The 26852-nt window shown below is 39.5% G+C and overlaps 1 long non-coding RNA gene across 1 annotated transcript; it reads left to right on the top strand.

The window, feature by feature from the left end:
- Nucleotides 1-15114: 15114 nt before the first annotated feature.
- LOC108428385 lies at nucleotides 15115-20503 on the top strand. Its single transcript, XR_005131503.1, has 5 exons — nucleotides 15115-15196; nucleotides 18145-18234; nucleotides 19013-19146; nucleotides 19269-19361; nucleotides 19561-20503. It is a non-coding gene; the product is annotated as an uncharacterized LOC108428385 (long non-coding RNA).
- Nucleotides 20504-26852: the final 6349 nt, after the last annotated feature.

Here is a 26852-nt window from a genome sequence, read left to right as displayed (position 1 = left end):
TATACTTACCTGGTCTGAGACTTCATTTATTAAATTTACTTTTATCGTTTGATATGTTCTTACACATTATCAATCCCTTACTCTGTATTAACTAGACAACATTGTAAATGAGGTGCACCCTCATTGTTCTTTGAGACTAAATAAAGGTTGATTGATTGATTGGTTGGTTGGTTGGTTGGTTGGTTGGTTGGTTGATTGGTTGATTGGTTGATTGATTGATTGATTGATTGATTGATTGATGGTCATAAGCAGAGGTTTGGGCAGCCATGGTCAAAGTGCATATTCTGTTGAAAACAGGTACATATCCTGTAGAAAGACCATGCCTCTGCACATTTCACTGTTTATTTGCACAATAACATATTGTAAAATAAACATATTTTATGTTTTTTTTTCCCCAACACATTAAGCTTAACAAAAACTAAAAACTGTGCATTACATTTGAGCAATTGGTGTAGTGATTAAAGCACTGTAAGTCGCTTTGGATAAAAGCGTCTGTTAAATGTCATGTAATGTAATGTAATGTAACTGTTGAGGCATTCTCCTTTAACCTGCCGAGGTTGGTTTCATCAGGCAGAAAATGAATTACTAATGTGCAGAGAGAAAGAGTGAGTGACAGGGATGCATCAATATCGGGTATCAGACTGCTACTGCACTCATTTACTCATAAAAATTCACTGATTCAAATATCATTTTTGTGAAGGACAGAGTTTATATTTGCATCTCATTTTTTACTTTACATGTAAACGTTTGTGTGTCACACATTTGACAAACTCTTAGACTGAGATGGACTTCATTTCCCAGACTCCTCTGGGAGATCATGTGACATTGCAACTTCCTTCTGAATCAGAATCCAAGGTGGATTCCAGTACCCACTATACAATGGGGGATTACATGACTTCTGACACTCTCTCGCACACCTATCAGACACTCACAGTCTCCAGAGCACTAAGTGGTTTCACCTGTGCATCATTGTCAGATGATTAGGACATCTGATCTGCTAGGTATAAGCATTAATGCAGTATTTTTTTGTGAAAAAGGCTGTTGAGAGACTATATTTTACAACCATGTACATCACCACCTGCTTTTAGCTTCAGTGCACAAAATTAGCAGCATGTTTCCTGAGTTCTTGGTGCGCGGTGTCATTTTGAATATTTGCAATTCATAGACAGAGCTTTCTTTAGGGCCCGAATTTCACGTAGCAGAGGCTGAACATTTTCATACAGTGTTATACAGTATAGTTAAACATACACCATGAGTCACAAAAAAACAAGATTTCTAAAATCACAGTGTATATTCAGCTTTAGAGGGCATTCAACTACAGCTCAACCAGCCAAACAAAAGAATTCAGATATAAATTCCTGTAATTCTTGCTGTCACTGTGCTACAGAGACTATTCTTGAAAGAGACAGGTAAAGAGTATCAAAACTATGAAACATACTGTACTTACAGCTGTACAGAAGTGGAGAACTCTTCTCCACTGCAGCGCTACTCGATTCAGGGTAAATAATCTGACATAGCTATCAAAACTTAATGCACTTCATTTTAAATCAGCTAGATTTTAATGAATGAAGCTTATTGCACTCATATGCTACATAATCCTAAGTAGATAATTCACTGTAGTCCTGGACTCGGTATCAGTGAGTACTAAATATATAATGTACTCTGAAAAAAATTATGCATCCATAGTGAGTGAGAAAGTAACTGCTAAGCTACAGGCACAGTGTGGGTGAGAGAGAATCAGGCTGCAGGCCTACAACATCTCTGCACATGCACACAAACAAACAGGTGCCTCCAAGCACCAACAGATGTTACAGTTGTCAGAGTGGTCAACACCTGAGAGACGGTCAACTGCACCTACACATACACCTTGGCTCACACCAATCTGTTTCTAGCAAAGCAGACACACACACACAAACACACACAGAGTCACAGTCTTGAGCTGGTGCTCCTTGAGAGAGTAAAGTCTCTTGACTCACACAAACAAACGGATCAGCTGGGGACAGGGGGAGACCGAGGCACTTCAAAAAAGAGAAAGTGACATAGAGAGAGAGGGAGAGACAGGAAAAGAAAGGGGCATCCCATCTGTCCCCACCCCATGCTGGTGGGCTCCTTTCAACCAAGTGTAGAACTGACTTGATCCCAGTTACCACAGGGATGTGCCACAACATGAGCAGACAGCAGGTGTAATTATGTGCAGGGACTAGAAGACAGGTTTGGGTACTGACATCACGATGTTTGTGTGTGTGTGTGTGTGTGTGTGTGTGTGTGTGTGTGTGAGAGTGGAGTGGGATGGTAGGATGTATGTGTGTATGAAGGAGCATAGGTAATTATGTGCCTCCCAACCCGATCCCCACGCCTGTCCTCGAAATTTAATTTCTTTTTCTCTTTGGAACCTCTCAAGCACTAAATGTGAATGTGTGCTAGGTAGCTAACTTAAAGTTGCAATCCAGCCAAACTGGAAGATTTAACCATCTGTTGTAGACATGCTTGCTTGCGTTGTACAGTAGTCTCTAGAGTGAGATTTTCTGGTTCAGGAAAACTCTGATGATGTATCTTGGAGCTGGGGCAAATGGTTGAAAAACTACAACTGCTTTAGGGTGGATTTTTTGAGGTAGGCTGGTTTGAGGTTTATCTTTTCATTGGTGAATGTAGCAGGGAGACAGATGGCTAACGTTACTACTGGGGAGCCGAATATCTTTTTGCAGCCCTGTAACTGAAGTAAAAATGTCTAAAAATGATCATTTAATGAATTATATAAATACCAGAACTGACTTGTTAGATGCAGAGGACAGCAAGCTAAAAGCTATACCTAGCAAAAAAGCTATCTAAATATCTTACCTCTGACCGAAATAGGAGAAAACTGTCTTTGGTGTCATTTTGTCCTGAATAAAGATGGAATCTCAAATTTTCTTTAAATTTTCTTTGATGTCCAAGGGAAGAGTAATTCAAATGCTACCTTCTTTAAATATATTACCCTATAGATCAGTGGCTAGGCCAGCAATCAGGATTGATTGAAACCGCAGGGATTCCAAGCTGTTGTATAATGTATTTGTGTAATGCATGCTGGGTATTGTAGTGATAGAGCACTGATGGATGATATATAAGAGGATATAATTATAAATTATACTAAGCCGCCCATCCTTCTGGAGGCGCTGGAGCCTATCCCAGCTGTCATCGAGTGGATGGCAGGATACACCCTAGACAGGTTTGCCAGTCCATCACAGGGCAGACAGACAGACGTACACATTCACTCACATACTCACACCTATGGGCAATTTACCATGTCCAACTAGCCTGACTGCATGTCTTTGGACTGTGGGAGGAAACATTAGACACAGAGACATTAACTTAAACAATAAAAAGCTCTTTGTTTCTTAACAATATGATTTCAAGCTTATTGTTAATGTTAACTGTAATTTTCTGTAGTTTCAAAAGTTTTGCAGTAAGCATGTTGATCAATGATAAAATTATCATATATAATTATCCAACATTAGCTACAAGTACACACACTATATGGCCAAAGGTATGTGCTCTTTTCATAAAGTTCAGGTGTTTCAGCCACACCCATTCATACTGAAAGTGATTTTAAATATGACATTTTCAGTTCATACCAGCTTTGCCACAAGTTTCTGCTTTGATCTGTCATGGCCAACTGTAAGTGTTATTAATGTAAAATGGAAGCGAGCATCTACAAGAAACAACACAGCCACCAAATGATAGACCATGCTATCCCATGGATTGGGGCTGCTGAGTGCTGAATCACATAGTGTTCATTTATCCTCTGCTGCATCACTCACCACAGAATTCCCAACTGCCTCCGGAAGCAACATTAGCACAAAAACTGTGCATCAGGAGCTGCATTGTGCAAAAGTATTTCAGTGGCCTGCACAGAGCCTTGAACTCAACATCTCTGGGATGAATTGTAATGTCGATTGCGAACCAGGCCATCTCATCCAGCATCAGCGGCTGACCTCAAAAATGCTCTTTTGGCTCAGTGGGCACAAATTCCCACTGACACACTCTAAAATCTTGTGTAAAGCCATCCCAGATGAGTGGAGGCTGTTATTGTCACAAAAGAAGGGCCCACTCAATATTAAGCTTCATGATTTTGGAACATCATGTCTAACAAGCATGTAGAAGTGTGACTGTCCGGTGTAGAGAGACTTTTAGCCACAAAGTGGGTGTTTGGGCTCTTCACTATACGGTTTGACACAAAAAAAAAAACAGATTCATACTAAGTCAAATCAAACTAAGCGCAACCTGTCCTGATCCTTTATAAGAATTGGAATAACCTACTAATGACCTAATGGTGTCCAGAATTCCTCGTCGGCACACACAGAGGGAAATGATTTCATTTCTGGAATTGGAACGCAGAGATAGTGTGAACAAGGGGGATATACGTTTTTATAAGAGAATGTTTGTGCTGTGAACAGGCAGATGTGTTTGTGGCTATGCCCATAAAAAACTGGTGTGGACAACTCATATATACAGTAGCTAGCTTTTCCTAATCACACACTCTCTCTTTCTCATCTATGAAGCTTCCTCCATCAACACCAACAAAAACTCAGCCAATTACTGCCTCTCCACCAGTTCCAGAGACTGTTTGAATTATCCACTCTCCCTTTTACATGGGTCCTTTTTTTTCATTCACAAGCGAGCGCCGACTTCCTTGTAACCTGCTGGTGTTGACACAGCTCCGTTGGTGTGAAATATTGTGTCTCAGCGGGCTGCACCGGCAGAAGCAATGAGCCTAATTTAAAAAGTAATGCTTTGAAAAGGAGTAGGAGGTCAGGGAGATCATACTCTACACAGAAAACAGACAAAGAGGAAAAATATATATATATATATATATATATATATATATATATATATATATATATATATATATATATGTATATATATATATATACACACACACACACACAAACAGAGAAAAGCATATGTTTATGAATTTATGTGTGAGGGGATTGGTTCAAGCCTAAGGAGCGGGTGATTAGAATCAAGGCGGTGTGTTGTCTCTTTTCAGTCATAATTAGGAGACATAAATCTGCTGCTAAGTGGTGCCTCTTACAATTAGTGCCAGCACTTATGCTGATCCACTGCATGGGTAATTGTTATATTGTGTCCAAACAATCATAGAACCTAGCAAATCATGTGCCGTACTGGCATAATCAGCCCAGCTCTATTACTAGAAACAGCCCTTTTTTTAATTGTTATAATCTATTTTACTGTTTTAAGGGGCATATATTGCATTACCTGTAATTCTTAACTCTTAACTTCATTCTCTTGTTTTTTTTCTGCTCAGTAGACTTTGTCAGGTTGCCAAGGTTGAGTAAACTGTAAGGTATTTACTAAACCTATCTGATCAGGTGTAATATGTAGTACATAGTGCTCTAGCCAGGTAATGGCTAGTGGACAAAGCTGTGGGAAGTCTGAACGTCAGATTTTAAGGAGCATTACTGTGGTAAGAAGTTCAAACAGGTCACCAGAGTTTCTATTCCACCCCAGGTGATGTATAGAAAGAGAGCAAGAGAGAAAGAGAGATGGGGTGGGGTAGAGCAAGAAAGACAGCAAGAGTCCATTTTTAAAAAATCCACTGTACTCTGTCTGCTGTTATAGTTTTTACCCTTGGGAGCAATATGTCAAGTCAAAGTAGTGTTGAAGTTTTTTTTTTTTTTCACAGTGTGCGTGTGTAAGAAATGAAGCATTTACACTGCAGTGAAAAGTTGCTGAGTTGCTTAAAGGAATGACAGTATTAGTTGTAAGTTTTCAAAGCATTTTTTAAGGTTAAAGCGATTGAGCCAGCTTCACATATCACATCATAGCACATCACATTACAAATTATGCAGCGCTTCTAACAATCTGACAAGCAATACACAAAGGACAACCCAATTCATTTGTCACCTTTGATGATGTATCTTTATTTATTCATGTGTTTAGTGCTGGGCCAATCAGCCGGCTGAGAATTTTCAGCATCCTTAAAGAATTAGTTCCGATTTATGTGATTTTCCACTTACCTCGAATGCTGTCAATCAGATGTTTGGCATCAAAAGGTTGTGTGTTTAGTTTACAACTGGAGCTGTGAAGCTAATGTAGCTAACAAATACTGGAAATCAATAATCTCCCAAATAAACGCCCAAAACCCATCCATCTTAATTTAGGTTGTGCAGACACATCAATGTGGTTCAGAACACAGTATTACTTACTGAACTATAAATCAAGGTTAAGAACAATATAGCTAAAAGTAGAGACATCTCCAACAGGACGTTTTTCCACAAAAGCAGAACAGTTTCTTGTAAAATGTCTCTCAAAGTTACTAGGCTAAATTCACCACTTTGGGCCACCTTAAATGGTGCCTGAATGTAACTGTTACATTATTTAAGGTGGAATGGGAAAATGCAACTTCAGCTTCATGACTTTTTAGTGTTTGACAGTTTCTCACTGCAGATTAAAAGTAGCAGGAAACCAGCTGGAGTGCTAATGAACACAAATAAGTCCATTCATCACCAAATTACTGATATTCATCGTAAAACTTTCTCTTTGCCTTTTCATTAGCTGTCTAGGCAAGATTGTGTGCATTGCTATTGTGACCAGCAGACTGCACGCCAATCTTCAGGGTTAAATGGTGAATTAACAGTTCTACATTTACTCCAGAATTTAAGACCATTTATTGTTAAAACTGTGTTGAACGATCAGCAGAGCTTTATGTTACTGTAAAGGAGAATCATTCTGCTGTGGAGCTGCAACAGGGCAGTAAAAGGGTCACATGCGACTCCGGAGTAACATGTTGGCAGCTCCTGTTGTAGGGTAACAAAGAGACATTAAGCTTCTGAGTGTACTCCTCTACACATGAAGAAATTAGATCAAAATCAGTTGAATGCTGGACCAATCGCTGGATCCCCAGACAACTCAAAATTCAAATAGGAAGCTGCCGAATAGGAAAACAACTTCAGATCATCTTCTTAGCTGCATATGGATGATAAGTGAGCACCACGAAGGCAGCACTTACCTCAGATTCCTTTATTTGCAGTGTCACTGTACAAATGTACTTTTAACGATTTAACCATAGTTCTAAGACTATGTCCTCTAAGTCCTGCTGGAGATCATCTTGGTAATGATCAGTGACTTTATTGAACAGCTATCTTGCTAGCTTGTTTATCATGGGCAAAAGCTATAGTGTGCATGTGTCTGCATCAGTGGGAAATTGACTGTATCATATTCGACTACCTGTAGATTTATTTAACTCCACATTTTCGTAGGTTTTAGCCTAAATGTGTAAATAGGGGCTGTCCAGGCCATTTCACCACATTCTGTTTCCAAATAAGTTTATGTTTTAAGAACCTTTTAAAAAGGCTTCTATATACCACCATGGAGGGTTCTACTATAGTTAAAATTGATAGAGCCCTTTTTTCTTTTTTCTCTTAGGCCACTATAAGCCTGTGAGTTCTAATCTAGTCTGCATACTTTGAGCCTATGTTGCTGTAGAGAACATCTCCATTTCTCTCTTTTTCCCCCTTTCTGTCTCTCTCTCTCTTCCTCAAGTTGACCCAAAATGTTTCTAATTATGAGTTGGTTCCCGCTGGTGTTCCGGCTGCCAGGGAGTGGGCTGAGTTCACTGAACCCGCAAAGTGTACAGCTGTTATCTTTGACTGGTGGCCAAAACCCAAATCGGAAGCGCTGCTACAAATCAGATGAGTGCGAATCATTCTGTTTAAGGCCTTCTTAAGGCCACCCAATCTGGCAGGGGGACGCATCTCCAGAGAGCGACCTTTTTCCCATTTTTCCCCTGGATTCACTGGAAATGAAACCAGCCAGGGGGCCGTGTAAAGCGAGACGTGACACAGGCTTTGTCAGCCCGGTGAGCGTATCCACCGGCTGTGTTCGAAGAAGGATGAAGCCAAATGGAAAACAAAGTGAGGGTGGACACAGTCAGGTTAGCATGCATGCTGTGAGGGAGAAGAAGTCTGTCTCTCACTCTCTCTTTTTCTCTATTTCTGTCTCTCTTTCTCCCCCTCAGGTGGTCAGCGAGGAACCCATGCTGTGGAGTCCATGCAGGCCTGAGGGCCGCAAGCTTTAAACAACTCGAAAACACTGTTTCAAAGGCCCACCTGCCTGCCTAGAGATGATTAGGAGTCATGGAAAAACAGAAAGCTTTTCTGTGTTTTTGCAGTGAATGTATTCAATTTGGCTAGAAACTGCCTGTACGTAGCAGCCAAACTCTATGAGTGTAACAACTGGAGACCCAAGTGATCAGTGATTGCGATTGTAACAGTTTTGACTAAAGATGAGATCAGTGATCAGCAAATTTGTAGTGCAGACCATTTTGGAGAAAAAAATAAAATAACTGCTGAATGTGAGCATCACATCATTATTCACATGATGAATAATCACATACTGATTATTAATCTGCCAGTTTTAATCGATTCATTGCTCCCATATTTTTAACCATCATTTTTGTTATTTACCTTATAACTTGCCTCATTTCACATCCTTCCATTCTTCAATAAACTGCCTGGACTCCAGGTAGTTTAATTTTATCTGTCAAACATTTAAATATAAATACTGGGACATTGAGAAAGTTATTTCTTACATTTGGTCTTGGATTAGGGTCCCAAGAAAAGTCTAAAATCAAGAGAAGTCTACATCAAATTCATGACCTTAAAGAGAACGTCAGAATTAAGAATTCTTCAGAATTGTTCACATCTTGCTCTGGAGTGTATGTAGATTCTGTGCCTACCTAATAACAAAACCCAAGTAAGAAAACACTGGTGAAAATCAGAATCTTATGGAGCCCTGCTGGTGACATCCTGTATAAATAAAAATAATGCGTGGCCACAAGTTAGTAAAGCGTGGGAATGAGATTAAGTTGTGGTCATGACTTAGTAAAGCTTGGGAACAAGATCCTAATGTGTGGCCATGACTTAATAAGCCATGATCTCGTTCTCACGCCTTACATTAGGATTTCATTCCCACACGTTAATAAGGTGTGGCCACGCATTAAGTGAATTTTAAGAAGAAACTTCTTCTTAAGAACAATTACTGATTGAGGCCCAATAACTTGGTTGACATCCAAATATTTATGGACCCATCTGTGTTGCTTCTTCATCCAGACCTTTGTAGATACTGAAAAAGCGTGTGTTAAAAAAGGCCTAAAAGGCTGCTTCTACCAAATGCTAGCTAAACAGGAAGGGTGGTAGGTTACTCATACAGTTCATGAGACATAATAGCCTAATCAACCTGTTTATATCTTACTTTAAATGAAACTGTGCCATCAATATGCTAGTCTTGTTATGCTAGTTGTGTTATAAAACAAGTTGGAATTGCCATTAAGTTCTCATTAAATTGCTATAGAGCAATTCACTATAGAGCTTGTAGCTCCAACTGTTTAGATACTGCAACTAGGCTACAGTATGCACATTTAGTGGTCTACATTTAAAAAAAAAAGAATCATGGGCTTTGCATTTTACAAGCATAATCTTTTAAATGCCCTCATAAACACACATTCATAACATAGCCATATCATTAGTTAGTCTATCGTATGCATGTAGTGTTACATACCTCAAGGAGTCAAAGCTGCTCTGAGTATTTCAAGGCTAAACATAGCAGGGAACCACTGTCAGCTGAGAACCAGTAGTGTCATTGATGACTGAGTACGCTTGGGATGCAAGCTTTTCTGCATAGTAAGCTACCACGTTATCAGGATGTTGCTCTTTCTGTGTTGAATCTCATGATTACATGAAATAAAATCTACCTGAAATAAATGGGGTCTGGATATCAGGGCTTCTTACAAGATAAGGCATTGCTGCTGAGATGCATGCATTTTGCAAGTCGAATTCAAATAAAACCAACTATCCTTGGAATATTTGTGAGAAGCACCAAGTACAAAAGATTTTGAGATGGAAAGAATCACTGCAGAGGAAGTGGTTAGTTTTCACTATACATGTGCTGATATTCAATATTCTGCACATAATATTGTCATTGTCCATCATACCACTGCATTATAGTCAAACTAAAGACATTAAGACTGTTAAAAAAACGGATTCTAGACTAAAAAAGGATTCTAGATATTAATTAAGACTTTTACAAAGTCCCAGCAAAATCCCAAAGTCCCAGTCAAAACAATCAAGTACACTTCATTATTATAAAAAAATAGCATGAAACAGAAATTTACACAAATGCCTCCAACACAGAGTATGATATTAAATGCATTAGTACTTAATTTGTTCACTCTTTAAGACTCATTTATGCTCAGCATTAAACACTGACATTATGTTCTCCTTCATAGAAACATTAAAATTCAAAGCAATTAAAACATTAAAATTCAAGCAACCGGCCAAACTCACCTCAGCTGCTTTGCACATTTCTTTCTGAATGTGCATCTAAAACAACTGAAGGAGATATTTCTGAGATTAGAGATAAAATAATCCACTTACAGAAAACAGGAGTTTCCAAAACGTTTTGGAGTTTAAAAACCCTTAACAAATGTGTAAGACCTGGTAGACCACCAAACTCTCACCATCAATATATACAGCGCTTAAAGCTTTCATCAAGGTCCAATCTTGATTCGAGATCTGAAAACATCCACAGGTGTCCATCCTTCCACTGTGAGAAAACAAACTCATTATGAGTCTGAAATGATGTGTAACTATCACTGAGAAAAAGAAATGGACAAAGAAACAAGAAACACTGAATCTGACCTCAACATCATTGAATGTGTTTGGGATTACTTGGAGGATAAAAAGCAGAAAATGCAACCAACTTCTAAGACTGAACTTTAAAAGAAAATATACCTGCCAATTTCTTTGAAAAAATGAAAGTTGTTAAATGAACATCTATTTTTTTAAAATATGAACAATAATATAATGTACAAAAAGTATCTGTTGCCTATTTTAAAACATTTATATTGACAACCCTGCTAGACTCTATTATTGACAAACTTTCCTTTGGTGATGTTACTCTTTGCTACACAAAAGATTGAATCAGACCGAATCGATTCAAACAAGGCAAAGCGGCGTTTAGTCAAGGATACCCTGAATCAAAAGAGTAGGAGGAGAATAAAGAATAACTTTCAGTGAAATGAACAGAGGGCTTTGACCACAAAGGAGCAAGTCAGTGGTGTCTTGTTTAACTATCCTCTGAGGTCTATGTGTGCACACATGTGTGTGTGCTTGAGCTTTATCAGTGGTGGTATGTTGTGAGCATTTATAATGGAGTCCGTCTTTGTTATCAGTCTTCGTCTTCAGCAAGCAGTGACTTGGCAGCAAGCGGCTGCTTCACTCGATAAGGCAGAGCCACTGGAATGACACTTAAGGGTCGTTAGCATAACCTCTGGCTCCTTGCAAAAAGGAGGAGAGAGACACAGAGAGGGGAAAGAGAGAGTCAATTATTGATGTTATGAATAAATCATATGGAACATATCGTTGGCACCACCCTGGTCACTCCTCCGCAAGAGTGTGGAGGAGAGAATGGCAGAGCTATTCAGCTGACCCCTCCAAGACTGGCTTCATTATTTATCTTCCCTTTTATGATGTCTTGCCTAGACCTTTCGCATGGTCTCCATGAATTCATTCCTACAGCATACAGCAGACGGACACATAGGCCTAAAAAAGTGGCTGGGAACAAGGACCGGGACATGCACATCTATCAAGTAATAATCCTTTCCCTTTCCCCAACTAATAAAACAATTACTTGAGACGGAGCAATTCAATGTCAGAAATGAATGAGCAGTTTTTGATGACTAAACATTAAAAAAAAAAGGTCTCATTAATGATGAATAGCGCTTAGAAAGAGAAGATGGGGATATCACTCATGGCTCTCTATACACATGAAGATGTGAAGGTAATTACCTGTTTCATCTTTGCAGCTCATAAGCGCTTACATAATTCACTCACTAATTACCATTTGCAGGGTAGAACGTGGTGGTGTAGGCTGTTAATGTTGTTTAATATGCGTGAAAGGACATGCGAAACCGTCTGTACAACAGTGTCAAACACTGGCTGTTTATATTCACACAGAACCTTTAAGCACTCTTCAATGAATGGTTGCAGGTTCTTCCAGATGTTTTTTCACCTTTTGGTAAAAATGAGCAAAATAACTTTGGAAAATGTCTCCGTACATTGATAAGCCATGCATTTCAATGAGATTATATCCAGATAGCAGTTGGGAGAGCATAGAATCTCAGACAACCCTGTCCCACAGATTCCTCCAGCTCAGTCCAGGGGACCCTGACACATTCACAGGCCAGCTTGGAGATATAATCCCTCCAGCAGGACCTAGGACAAATGCAAGTCCCATTAGGCTGTGCCTGGTAAACCTCCAGCGGGACGCATCCAGGGGGCATCCTGATCAGATGCCCAAACCACCTCAACTGGATCCTCTCAATGAAAGATAAACTTATTCAAAGAAAATCTATAATTCTAACTATTTAAAAAGCCTCAGGAACTGCCAAATGTGCCTGGTGCTGGCTAAGCATCACTAGAACTATGGGTTCTATAGTCATTAGATTAAAAAAAAAAAAAAAAAAAAGCATTGTACAACAACTCCAAGTGGGTTTGGCATAAGAAGAATAAAAGCCATGCAGAAGATGAAGAAGAAGAAGAACCTAATCCCCATTGTGAAGTACAGTATGGTAGTGGATCCATGATATTGCGGAGCTGATTGTCTTCCAAAGCCCTGGAAATCATATTAGGATATGTTGCATTAAGACTCCATTGAATGCAAGGAGATTTTAGAACAAAACCTGGCTGCCGCTGCCAAGAGGCTTTGATTGGGTTGTAGATGAACGTTCCAATGATCCAAAATGCACCTCCAAATCCACACAAATTTGATTCACTGACTACAGAATCAATCTTTTACAGTAGCCATTCAAGTCCCCTGAGATAAATCCATTGAAATAACCTACGAAGGATCCTCAGGAATCCACATCGTGGATCAAAGATTTATTTCTCACCTCTGAAAGGACATATTTTTCAGAATCTGCCAAGGTAAAACCAAGCCGGTGCCAAAGTTAATAATACTGATATTCACTATATGTGCAAAAATTTAAAGACACTTGCTTATATAATGTTTCTTCAGGACTTGAGGGTGTTAGTACAAAGTTTGTTTTCCAGTAATAGTTCTGAGAAGGTTTGGAAGATTGCTGTGAGGATTTGATTGCATTCAGCCACAATACTGAGGTCAGGTGCTGATGTTGGATGATGCGCAAACACCAGTCCAACAAATGTTTCGGATGGAGCTCCAGAAAACACATTTCCACCACTCCACAGCTTAATATTGAGGGGGTTTATAATCCTCTAGATAACTCTTGGCATTGGGCACGGGGACCATAGGCTCACATGCAGCTGCTCCAGAGTGTCATATTCTGTTGCTAGTGCTTTTCTATAGAGTTTATACAAGCTGTTTCTGTGCAATTGAACATCTGTGTCAGAAATGGGTGCACATTAACCCCTTAAAATTCCAGTTTTATTACATGCCAAGGCTTATTATTCAGTAACTACAGAGACTTCAATGCAAACTGGCTGAACTATTCTTAGGTTAAAGAAGTGTGTAATAAAGATTTGGGCCTGCTGGTGGGGCCTGGCCATGCAAGGGTTAGGGTAGCTGAATTCACTAATTAAGGTGTCTGAATACTTTTGGACATAAAGTATATCTATATTTGAAACTAGACTTTAGGATGGAGCATGTTACACATTTCTTAACACTTTAGGATCCTGCCTGCTTTATGCTCACTGAACTCGACAACAACTAAATAAGACATGTGATCATTGTGTATGTATCAACACAAGCTTAACGGGAAAAATAAAACATTAATTGATTGCCAGTGTCAATCAGGTTGGCCCTGGAAAGGAGAACATTCTACTATAACAATCTTTTTTCAATTAACATGAACTGGCAATCACTAACAAACTAGGGCTGTCAAATGCTGAAAATAATTCATTCACAATTAATTACATTAGTCTTTTTCACTCTAATTTGACTAAAAGAAAGATTCCCATTTTACAGACAATGCACTGCATTTTGTTAGAGGTGTATACGTGGATGAAATACAGTGGGGCAAAAAAGTATTTAGTCAGCCACTGATTGTGCAAGTTCTCCTACTTAGAAAGATGAGAGGTCTGTAATTTTCATCATAGGTACACTTAAATTATGAGAGACAATATGAGAAAAAAATCCAGGAAATCACATTGTAGGATTTTTAAAGAATGTATTTGTAAATTATGGTGGAAAATAAGTATTTGGTCAGTCTCTGCAGGTCATTCATCAGGTCCCTCTGTGTAGTTCTGGGATTTTTGTTCACCGTTCTCATGATCATTTTGACCCCATGGGATGAGATCTTGCGTGGACCCCAGATCGAGGGAGATTATCAATGGTCTTGTATGTCTTCCATTTTCTTACAATTGCTCCCACAGTTGATTTATTCACACAAACCTGATTGCCTATTGTAGATTCACTCTTCCCAGCCTGGTGCAGGTCTACAATTTTCTTCCTGGTGTCCTTCGACAGCTCTTGGCCATGGTTAAGTTTGGAGTCTGACTGAGGCTGTGGACAGGTGTCTCTTACACAGATAACAAGGTCAAACAGCTGCCATTAATACAGGTAACGAGTGGAGGACAGAAGAGCTTCTTAAAGAAGAAGTTACAGGTCTGTGAGAGCCAGAAATCTTGCTTGTTTGTGGGTGACCAAATAATTATTTTCCACCATAATTTACAAATAAATTCTTTGTGATTTCCTGGATTTTTTTTTCTCATATTGTCTCTCATAGTTGAAGTGTACCTATGATGACAATTACAGACCTCTCATCTTTCTAAGTAGGAGAACTTGCACAATCCGTGGCTGACTAAATACTTTTTTACGCCACTGCACTGTAAAAAATATTTGTTCTGTGTATTTAAAAATAAACATAGGCACAACATGAAATATAAAAATAGTTACCCCAAAAACAAAAAATAGGTTGTACCATCATCTGCAGCATTTTTACCATGCAACATAGAATTTTATATTCAGTGAATGAACATTTCTGTTTTCAGTCAACATGTTAAGTCCAAAGAAAAAAACTGTTGGGTGAGCAACAGTGAAACTACTGCGCATGCGCACAAGAGGGACGTATTTCTGGCGCTTTCTAGACCAAAAAGAAGACGAACACCCAGTATTTTACAACCAGCCCAGAAGACTCCAAAGTACCTTGAGAGAAGTTCATGTGAGTTTTATTAACCTAACACAACTAATTTATTGGTGTTTGTTGAGTTCGAACTTTGAATGAGGTCTTCAAACATACTTTCAAACGCAACTCCTATCAAAGCTAGTTAACTAACGTTGCACTCTCCGGACTAGTTCTAGCTAACCAGCCCCCTCTGTTAGCTACTCTCCGGACTAGTTCTAGCTAACCAGCCCCCTCTGTTAGCTACTCTCCGGACTAGTTCTATCTAACCAGCCCCCTCTGTTAGCTACTCTCCGGACTAGTTCTAGCTAACCAGCCCCCTCTGTTAGCTACTCTCCGGACTAGTTCTAGCTAACCAGCCCCTCTGTTAGCTACTCTCCGGACTAGTTCTAGCTAACCAGCCCCCTCTGTTAGCTACTCTCCGGACTAGTTCTAGCTAACCAGCCCCCTCTGTTAGCTACTCTCCGGACTAGTTCTAGCTAACCAACCCCCTCTGTTAGCTACTCTCCGGACTAGTTCTAGCTAACCAGCCCCCTCTGTTAGCTACTCTCCGGACTAGTTCTAGCTAACCAGCCCCTCTGTTAGCTACTCTCCGGACTAGTTCTAGCTAACCAGCCCCTCTGTTAGCTACTCTCCGGACTAGTTCTAGCTAACCAGCCCCTCTGTTAGCTACTCTCCGGACTAGTTCTAGCTAACCAACCCCCTCTGTTAGCTACTCTCCGGACTAGTTCTAGCTAACCAGCCCCCTCTGTTAGCTACTCTCCGGACTAGTTCTAGCTAACCAGCCCCCTCTGTTAGCTACTCTCCGGACTAGTTCTAGCTAACCAGCCCCTCTGTTAGCTACTCTCCGGACTAGTTCTAGCTAACCAGCCCCCTCTGTTAGCTACTCTCCGGACTAGTTCTAGCTAACCAGCCCCCTCTGTTAGCTACTCTCCGGACTAGTTCTAGCTAACCAGCCCCCTCTGTTAGCTACTCTCCGGACTAGTTCTAGCTAACCAGCCCCTCTGTTAGCTACTCTCCGGACTAGTTCTAGCTAACCAGCCCCTCTGTTAGCTACTCTCCGGACTAGTTCTAGCTAACCAGCCCCCTCTGTTAGCTACTCTCCGGACTAGTTCTAGCTAACCAACCCCCTCTGTTAGCTACTCTCCGGACTAGTTCTAGCTAACCAGCCCCCTCTGTTAGCTACTCTCCGGACTAGTTCTAGCTAACCAGCCCCCTCTGTTAGCTACTCTCCGGACTAGTTCTAGCTAACCAGCCCCCTCTGTTAACTGCTCTCCGGACTAGTTCTAGCTAACCAGCCCCCTCTGTTAGCTACTCTCCGGACTAGTTCTAGCTAACCAGCCCCTCTGTTAGCTACTCTCTGGACTAGTTCTAGCTAACCAGCCCCTCTGTTAGCTACTCTCCGGACTAGTTCTAGCTAACCAGCCCCCTCTGTTAGCTACTCTCAGGACTAGTTCTAGCTAACCAGCCCCCTCTGTTAGCTACTCTCCGGACTAGTTCTAGCTAACCAGCCCCCTCTGTTAGCTACTCTCCGGACTAGTTCTAGCTAACCAGCCCCCTCTGTTAGCTACTCTCCGGACTAGTTCTAGCTAACCAACCCCCTCTGTTAGCTACTCTCCGGACTAGTTCTAGCTAACCAACCCCCTCTGTTAGCTACTCTCCGGACTAGTTCTAGCTAACCAACCCCCTCTGTTAGCTACTCTCCGGACTAGTTCTAGCTAACCAGCCCCCTCTGTTAGCTACTCTCTGGACTAGTTCTAGCTAACCAGCCCCCTCTGTTAACTACTCTCTGGACTAGTTCTAGCTAACCAGCCCCCTCTGTTAACTACTCTCTGGACTAGTTCTAGCTAACCAGCCCCCTCTGTTAGCTACTCTCTGGACTAGTTCTAGCTAACCAACCCCCTCTGTTAGCTACTCTCCGGACTAGTTCTAGCTAACCAGCCCCTCTGTTAGCTACTCTCCGGACTAGTTCTAGCTAACCAGCCCCTCTGTTAGCTACTCTCCGGACTAGTTCTAGCTAACCAGCCCCCTCTGTTAGCTACTCTCCGGACTAGTTCTAGCTAACCAACCCCCTCTGTTAGCTACTCTCCGGACTAGTTCTAGCTAACCAACCCCCTCTGTTAGCTACTCTCCGGACTAGTTCTAGCTAACCAGCCCCCTCTGTTAGCTACTCTCTGGACTAGTTCTAGCTAACCAGCCCCCTCTGTTAACTACTCTCTGGACTAGTTCTAGCTAACCAGCCCCCTCTGTTAACTACTCTCTGGACTAGTTCTAGCTAACCAGCCCCCTCTGTTAGCTACTCTCTGGACTAGTTCTAGCTAACCAGCCCCCTCTGTTAGCTACTCTCTGGACTAGTTCTAGCTAACCAGCCCCCTCTGTTAGCTACTCTCTGGACTAGTTCTAGCTAACCAGCCCCCTCTGTTAACTACTCTCTGGACTAGTTCTAGCTAACCAGCCTCCTCTGTTAGCTACTCTCTGGACTAGTTCTAGCTAACCAGCCCCCTCTGTTAGCTACTCTCTGGACTAGTTCTAGCTAACCAGCCCCCTCTGTTAGCTACACTCTGGACTAGTTCTAGCTAACCAGCCCCCTCTGTTAGCTACTCTCTGGACTAGTTCTAGTAAGCCAGCGACTCCTGTTACTTTTCAGACTGTTTAACTTTAGACTGAGTTTAGTAATGCTGTGGTGTGGGTTACTAAATTTATTTGTGTGAACTGTTCACTTCGATTTGAACTTAACACCACTTGGGCAAACTGTTAGAATGCAGACTAATGGTAGGTTGGCTTAGCTGGCTTGTTCTGTGTTTAAATTAAACATTTGTTTAATTATGTATAAATAAGTACTTGGGCTATAGATTGGAAGCATTTTTCAGATTTTTTTCAGCCATGTTTTTCTTTGTGCCATAAAACTTTTGTATTCCGTATACAGACATTATTAACAAAATAATTTATTATTTATTTCCTCTTTATTGTTTGTCTTCATTCACAAGGTCGAAATCCAATGCAGTGCCGTTACTGTAAATTCGCTGCAGAGCAAGACATCCTGTTCAAGCACTACAGACTTCATCATTGGCAGACAGGTAGAGATTGTTTTCCTTGCTTATATCCAGATTGTGTTAATACGTTCAAAAACGACAGGAGCATTAAAGACACACTTGTGGAGAATACATTCTAAATCAAATTTAAAGAGAATGTCACATTTTGTTGTGAATTATGTGAATTCAAGGATGTTTGCTCCCAGGCAGCATTTCTTCGCCATTTAGGAAGACATCTTCAAAACCATGAGAGAGTTCAATGTCCATTTTCAAACTGTCTTTTTAGTAGTAACAGTAACGCCCCCTTCAGAGCTCACAAGTCCAAAAAGCACCCACACCACACAGTACATGATTTCAAGACATCTGTCTGTACTGCAGGTAATACAGGCAATGAGATTGCTACAACTTCAACACAAAGTGTACAAAGTGATGCAGGAGAAATTCATGCTGAAAGGGGCATTTCAGACTTGGAAGCTGTTGATACTGAGCAAATAGTTGAACACAAGGTTGCAGCCCTTTTCTTGTGTATGCAAACACAGTTGCATGTGTCCAAAAGTGCCGTTCAACACATACTTGACAGTGTGAATGATATTCTATCAATATCAAATGTAAACACATGTCGTGCAATTGAGGAAGTTCTGCGAAGACACAACTGCAATTTTGATCAGTCAGTTGTTTCAGACATTGGAGATACTCTTCACAATTCGAATCCATTTTTGAGCAAAACCTCTGAAAATGGTCCTTTATCGACTGACTACAAGAGGAGCAATTACTTTAAATCCAATTTTGATGTGATTGAACCTGTTGAATATGTTTTTAACAGGGCAAAGAAACAGACATTTGTTTATGTCCCTGTTCTCAAGACATTGAAGAATCTTTTGAGTAAGCCTGAAGTTCTCGAGAAGACGTTTCCAATCCAAGAGAGCACCCAAGGACTTTACACATCATGTTTTGATAGTGAGTATTTCAAAGAAAATACACTTCTTGGTGGGCAAGATTTGTTTTGGTCAACATCTTAAGTTGCCACTATTAACCACCTCTCCACTGTTTCTGTTTTTTAATTTATTATTTTGACACAGACCACAAACTTGACGGCACATAGAAGATATACTGTCCTCTGGGGTCTTCCGCTGTACATGAGGGAGAGGCCTTCCATTTCAAAGACCTTACTTGTAATTTGTTTTTCTCGCTAATATAAAAAACACAAGTTACTGATATATATGTGTGTAAGTATGTATGTGTGTGTGTGTGTGTGTGTGTGTGTGTATATATATATATATATATATATATATATATATACACACACACAGTTTAATCAAGTGATGCATGATATGAAAATATCAGTCAGTCAAGGTTTCTTGTTTTCCACAGGACACTGAAGCATTGGAGGACCACACAAAGAACATGAAAATGGGAATTCTTGAAGCGGTGAAGGAGAGTGCTGATCCGTCGCGATCACTGACTAGTGTGGTCAATGTTGCAGTTGTGCTTGAAGAGGAGGTAGTAATGGATAACTTGCCTGACTACACTAATGCCTTCATTCTGCTCTTTGGACTTCTGTATGCACTAAACATAGAATATCCAAAAGACTTAAAATACACATTTGAAGTGGTCCAAAAAGTGTTCCTTCATCTTGGAAACGAGTGCACAGCCAGAGTGCAGTCTCTAAAGAACAAGTTAGTGCACATGTGATCACTACACGCATAAGCGTTATTTTTTAATTATTTTTTTTTTTTTTTTTGCGACTTACAACACACAATGCGGTGCTTTTATTTTATGTTGTCCATGTTCTCCACCTCTGCTTGGAGCAGTTTGCTACTCATTTAAGAGTACCCATCTAAAATGGCTGAGATGACTTGGTTTGATTTGGTTTTGTTCCACTTAAAAAAAAAAAAAAAAGACTGTTTTAGTTCTTGTTCGTTCTTGTCTTTGTCGTAAATGCTGCAGTTTTTTTTAAAACAGCATTGTCGTTGTTTCCTTCTTTGCTAGCTTCAATGTTAAATATTCATTCCACTTTTAGAAATCACACACACTTTATGTTCAGTTTTTCTGTTAGCGTAACCTTCTAAAACTTTTGTTAAAGTGGACAGAATGCTTGCCTCCACCTTTTGCAATCTCTAAAGTACAAGGTATTGTACTAATTTCTGCATGAATGTCACAGATGTTTAACTGCTGTTCTGGCACTAGTGGCAACATTTGTCACAAATGTGTGTATTTAAAGTAAGAGTTTGTTTTATTACTTATTTTTGTAAAGTTTTGCTACCTATACCACTGAAATGGACACACACAAGTGCAATAATGCTGCTATAAAGGAACCATTTAATATATCTATTAAAGTAATTTATTAGTTTTAAAGCAGCTTTAATATGCCTAGTAGATGTTTTATCATTGTTAACTATAAAAATCTGATGTTTTTAATATTTTTGCAAATAAATGCATTTGTTAAAAAGTATGTTTAATTTTCAGTTTTTCCTTTAATTACATTTAGTATATTTTACATTTACTTGATGCAGCATAAAATTGGCAGTTTGGTCAACTTTGATAGTGCTTAATAATTAACTGAACTAAAGAAATGGAGCTGACACAATGCAAAATATGTAGTTGGACCAACTTAGGTGTATTTGGTTCACAGATAAAATTTCATTGACCCAACTTATTTTCTTTAATTGGACCAAAATTCTAGGGTTGTCAGCAGAACTTAAAATATGCATCTCGCAGAGCATAAATTAGAACAACTAAAAAAAATAGGTGCAACGGGTCACTAGAAAATTTTAAGTTGGGGAGAGTTGAAATTTTTTACAGTGTGTGTACTTAATTAGAATGTATTTATTGCCTAATTTCAATTTAAATATGAACCTAATATGACATGAATGCAGCATGAATGTGCAAATAAGGTTCCAATTTTTATTGCCTAATGCTAACTCTTTGTAGTCACTCTCATGGCATGAAGTTATGAGAGAAACTGGAGCTTTCCACTTTGCTGGCTGATGTAACTGGTTGTGGGGTCATTAATCGTGAGGTTTTGCATGTGAATGAGATGACACTTTGTTTTGAATTGTCATTTTAGATGAAACAAACACTCAACAGACTCTCAGTGACATGTCAAAAACTTGAGAGTTAGGATGAGATTTTTGGTTGAGGTTAAGGTTAGGTTTAGGATTAGGGCTAGGATGAGGGTTAGGTGTTGGGTAAGGTTGGGTAAGATTAGGTTTTGTGTAATGGAATTAACGTATAAACAATACATCTACTTAATGTAAGTAATGTGTCAACAAAACATCTACAAGACGTTTCAGTGGATTCAGATACTTCACTATTATGTTGTTGACGTGTTACTGATAAAGTGTTAATATTGCATTACTCATCTACAAAGGACCCCTCCAAATAAAGTGTTAAAATGATGATACTTCAGATATATAGTCACATGCAAAAGTTTGGGTGCCTTTGGTGAATTTATGTTTTGTTGATTTTTTTTTTTTTTTTTTTTTTAGTAAAAAGAAGTTAACACATCCTCTACAGAGGTCTGCATGTCGGCACATCAATATACAGTTACTGTTTGAAGAATTTAACATATTGGGGAAAAGGTAAATATAAAATGTGTCCTGTGTAAAAGTTATGACACATTTTATATTATATATGTGTATGTTAAACTCAGCGAATAACATTCTGCATTAAATCAGCAGAAAACAGCTAATTAAACCGTGACCCTGTAGAACATGAGCCAAGTTATTTTCACATAGAAAATCTAAAAGAAATGTAATTTGCCTGGGGTTATTCAAACTTTTTGCATATGACTGTACTTACCGATAAATTAACAGCAAAGAAGTAGCAGAAAATATATTTGACTTTATCAAGAGAGACATTTAACACACACTATAGTTTTTAAAAGTATTCGCTAATCTGCCTTCACACACATATAAATTTGAGTGACATCCCATTCTTAATCCATAGGGTTTAATATGATGTCAGCCCACCCTTTGCAGGCCCAAAGGTGTTCTATCCGTTTGAGGTCAGGCCAGTCAAGTTCTTCCACACCAATCTCGCTCATTTATGTCTTTATGGACTTTTCTTTGTGCACTGGTGTGCAGTCATGTTGGAACAAGAAGGGGCTGTCCCCAAACTGTTCCCACAAAGTTGGGAGCATGAAATTGTGAATTGTGAATCTACTGAAGCATTAAGACTTCTTTTCACTGGAAATAAGGGACCAAGCCAAGCTCCTGAAAAACAACCCCACACCAAACTTTACACTTGGTTCAATGCTGTCAGACAAGTACCGTTCTCTTGGCAACCACCAAACCCAGACTCGTTCATCGGATCTAGAGTCCAGTGGAGGCGCTTTACACCACTGTATTCAATGCTTTTCATTGCGAATGGTGATGTAAGGCTTGGATGCAGCTGCTTGGCCATGAAAACTCATTCCATGAAGCTCTCTATGCTGTTCTTGAGCTGATCTGAAGGCCACATGAAGTTTGGAGGTCTGTAGCGATTGACTCTGCAGAAAGTTGATGACTTCTGCACCCTATAAGCCTCAACATCCGCTGATCCCACTCTGTCATTTTATGTGGCCTACAACTTCGTGGCTGAGTTGCTGTCGTTCCCAATCGCTTCCACTTTGTTATGATACCACTGATAGTTGACTGTGGAATATTTAGTAGTGAGGAAATTTCATGACTGCACTTGTTGCACAGGAGGCATCCTATCATAGTACCACGCTGAACTCACTGAGCTCCTGAGAGCGACCCATTCTTTCACAAATGTTTGTAGAAGCAGTCTGCAGGCCTAGGTGCTTGGTTTTATACACCTGTGGCCATGGTCTTCCAATCACTCTTCTAAAGAACTGGTTCAAAGTCAGAGTTAAAAACACATTTCAGTCTTTTAACTGACTTGGACTTTAGACCAAAATCCTTTTGCTTTAAGTGACTGCATACCTTAATTGTATTCATTTCATTTTGTCACTACCAAAACAGTGAAACTTTACTAAATATGTTGGCAGTAACAATTGTAGTTCATTTTGAGCCTCATTAAAAACCACTAGCAAGTGAATGATTAGTAAACACAGCTTTGAACAGCTGTACACACGTAAAATCAAAACTTTTTTTAACTAAAACTTTTTTAACTAAAAGTTTTTATTTTATTGTAGGAAATGTGTTTTAGTAGTGACAATTATTAATGTCACACACTGATTTTCAGATCTGGGACACATTAACTTCAAACCAAATGGATCTAACTGCTCACCATGTGGCCATGAGGGACAGGGATGCAGTCACTTCCTGCTCTACAATGTAGGGTTGTGGCTAAAATAAGATCCACCATTGAACTAAAACTGTGTTTTGACATATACATGCACACACACACACACACACACACACACACACACAGACAGATATAGGTATGGAGACTCTCCACTGTTATTTTTAAAAAAATTTCCAGTTTTATATTATAAGACCTGAAATGTGTCAAACTGTATCCATCTTGCAGTCAGCAAGCTCTAATGAGCTAGAGGGATAGTCCAGTTTTGTTGATATTTGATGCACTATACTGATTTCGCAACCATCATGCTGTTGACACCCAAATGCACACACTCTGCCTGCTTGGTAAATGCCAGCCTGAGTTTTTGCAGCAGAATGGTAGACTAGCAAAGTGCCTAAACAGCTACAGCAATTACAACCCAGTGCAGCCAACTCAGTGAACCCCAAGGTTCTCTGCTGTACCATTTTTACCTACTAATAAATCACTATACCGTCTGACCATTATGGATAGACACACATACACACACATAGGACTCTGCAGAGAACCAAGCTTCAGAAAGTTAGCCCATTACTCAGTGATTTGGGTAATACAGCGGCCCATTAATTGGCAGTGTGGAATAGAGCGGAGCACTCAGAGCCTCTCTCTGGACAAGAGGTGAGACTTGTGGAGTTAAAAGCCTCTCCAGGCTGATCTCAGAGCAGTGGCACCATTCATTAAGATGCCATAAAGGTGTTACAGGCTGTACCATAATAATGCACCATGTCTGTGAGGCAGGAACCTCATGCTGTGAGTGAGCCTCTCTTGCTGTTTGATAGAGAGCGAGAGAGAGAGAGGGAGAGAGATTTCTGATTTCTTAGCAACATTGTCTCAGCATGGGGTCACTGTAGGAGTGAGTGACAAGAGGCCCATTAATCATTCAATCAAGGCATTAAACATGAGTGAATGATATGCAGATGGATAATTTCAGCCTTTTTGAACTTTGGTAAATGACCCTGATGCTTGCTGCTCATGGTAATGAGCAATGCACACAAGACGAGATCACCTTGGTTCACTGTTATAGAAGTTCATTTACACTGCAGTTAATGGCAATGCAATTGACTTATCCATGCTCTGCCCACAAATGTGCTTTTATCATAGTAATTGTTGCGAGGTTGAACAAGCTTTACATAATGTTGTTAACCCTATTCAACCTAACAGGAACCTAATTGTACAACTTATTGCACTTATGCAAGTGTTGCACAGCATAAATTTATTTCTTAGCAAGTGAAATCATCTTAAATCTAGTCTATATGTCTAATATTTTCTATTATAAGACTTTAAAAGACTGCTTTAAAAATGATTTAACTAGTGATTATTTAACTGCCCTTTTTATTTATGTGTTGTAAATGCTCATTAAGGACTTTAGGTTCTTTATGACCTAATAATTAACCACTGATAAATGCATTTTAAACCATACAACTTTTATAAGGGTAGTCTTATTTTAAAGTGAGATTCTTTTTTCTATATTGGATGTATTATGTCCTTAAACATGTCAGGTCGTTTTTTTGGACTACATCATATACCTTGACACATAAACAACACACACACACACGCTCAAAAAGAAGGTCCAGCTAAATGTTTAGTAAAATCAAAATTATAATATTGAAGATATCATGACAAAGTAGGTAAATCACTCATATCCTTGATGACCAAGGGGTCTGAAATGTAACTTCATGCTAAAAAATGTTCTTTCTATGTTGCCTGCAATTACCCATTTTGACCAGAGAGGTCTCCACATCCACAAATTTTACATAGTGTAGCTTTAACTAACAACAAACCTTTACAAAATGTACACCGTGTCCTGCCCTCTTCAGTCTCTCATTGGGTTGAATAGGTCCTGTAAAGCTTGTTCAAACTTACAGCACTAGCTAGGAAAGAGTGTATTCATGGGGAGAGCAAGGACAGATCATTTGAAATGCAAACTGATTTATACTTCTTCATAACATTCTCCTGGTCCATAGAGAACAGTCCAGATTCCAAACTGCCCTGCTTCAAACCAGTAATGGAGAAATATATCTACAGCATAGCAATTATCTTGACTTGCTAGCAGCAATTATGTACTGTCCATCAAGGTGATTGCTTGTGGGAATGTTTTTTTTTAAGCACCAGCATTAACTGAGTGTACCCAGAAGAAGATCACAACAAAGCAATACAAGTCGCTTATTACCAAAAAAGAAAAAATATATGAAGACCCATCTGATTTGACACAGGCTTGCAATGTGGACTTAACTGTATGGTGCAGTTTCAGTGTTATTGTCCTGAAGAGGTGCAATGGCAATTAAACAAAGCTTTGAGACAACAGGCCTCAGGTTTCTAGTTTCTGCTTCTAAGCAAAGAAAATGTAAAAATGATCCCAGACCCAATATTTTTAGCTTGCCCAGCTTCAAACAAAATGCCAGACAGGGCCTGCGAATTCAGAGTTACTGAGTACAATTGAACCCTTATGCAAGTTAATATATAATGACACATGTAACCCAATTTATATTATATTATTATTTATATAATATGTACAACAGCCTTGAGAGTTAGACAAAATGGCTTTACAAAGCAATGAAACCCTCAAATCTGCAGTGTTGCCCTTGCATTTACAAGAAATGATCCTAATTTATTTACTCTTTATCTTATTCATCTTAGCTTAACCTGTTTAACACATGTGAATGAAGTATAATTTGAGCTCTTGTTGAAAAAATAGAAAAACGCATTTCTTTAAGCAGTTCTATACTCCCCCATCTGATGAACCCTGCCTCATCTGAATTATTTATGCCACAAATATTTAATGAAACAAGGCACAGATCCTCTCGCCTGGGCTGAAACAATTAAGCAAAAAATTCAAATTTAATATTTATGTGATAAATTGGAGCCAGTCAAAGTTGTGCTGCCAGTCAGTGCAATAATTGTGCAATCTAAACAGATAAATAATTAACAGAAGCTTAATCCAGAACCATTTGAATATATTCCAGAGCCCCCCCCCCCCTCCCAACACCACCATCACCACCGTTTTCTCTCTTTTTCTCCTTGAAACTGCTATATCCTCCTAATATTAATGAACATGAATAATAGAAAAAAATGATTCGCCCTGTAAGCTCTGGGACCCACAAGTGCCAATTATTCCTTTTTAGCTAGATACATAATATGGTATCTTCAAGTAAATTCCAGTGTGTTCAGATAAAGAAAGGAACATCGCTTTGATACTTTGAGCCAGAGAAGCCCACAATGAGGGCATTCAATTTAACAATCAGTCCACATTTTAAACATGAAGTTTCCTTTGAAGCTACTGCCCCACCTCCACCTCGACCTCCACTGTAAATGGCCATGTTAAAGAATGAATAAGATGGTTATTGATGTGCAAATCCAGAGGCAAAGCAGCGCTAAGATTG

Source organism: Pygocentrus nattereri, chromosome 15, assembly GCF_015220715.1.
Source record: "Pygocentrus nattereri isolate fPygNat1 chromosome 15, fPygNat1.pri, whole genome shotgun sequence".
In the NCBI taxonomy this organism is placed as follows: domain Eukaryota; kingdom Metazoa; phylum Chordata; class Actinopteri; order Characiformes; family Serrasalmidae; genus Pygocentrus; species Pygocentrus nattereri.
This window is presented reverse-complemented; position numbering and strand designations above follow the sequence as displayed.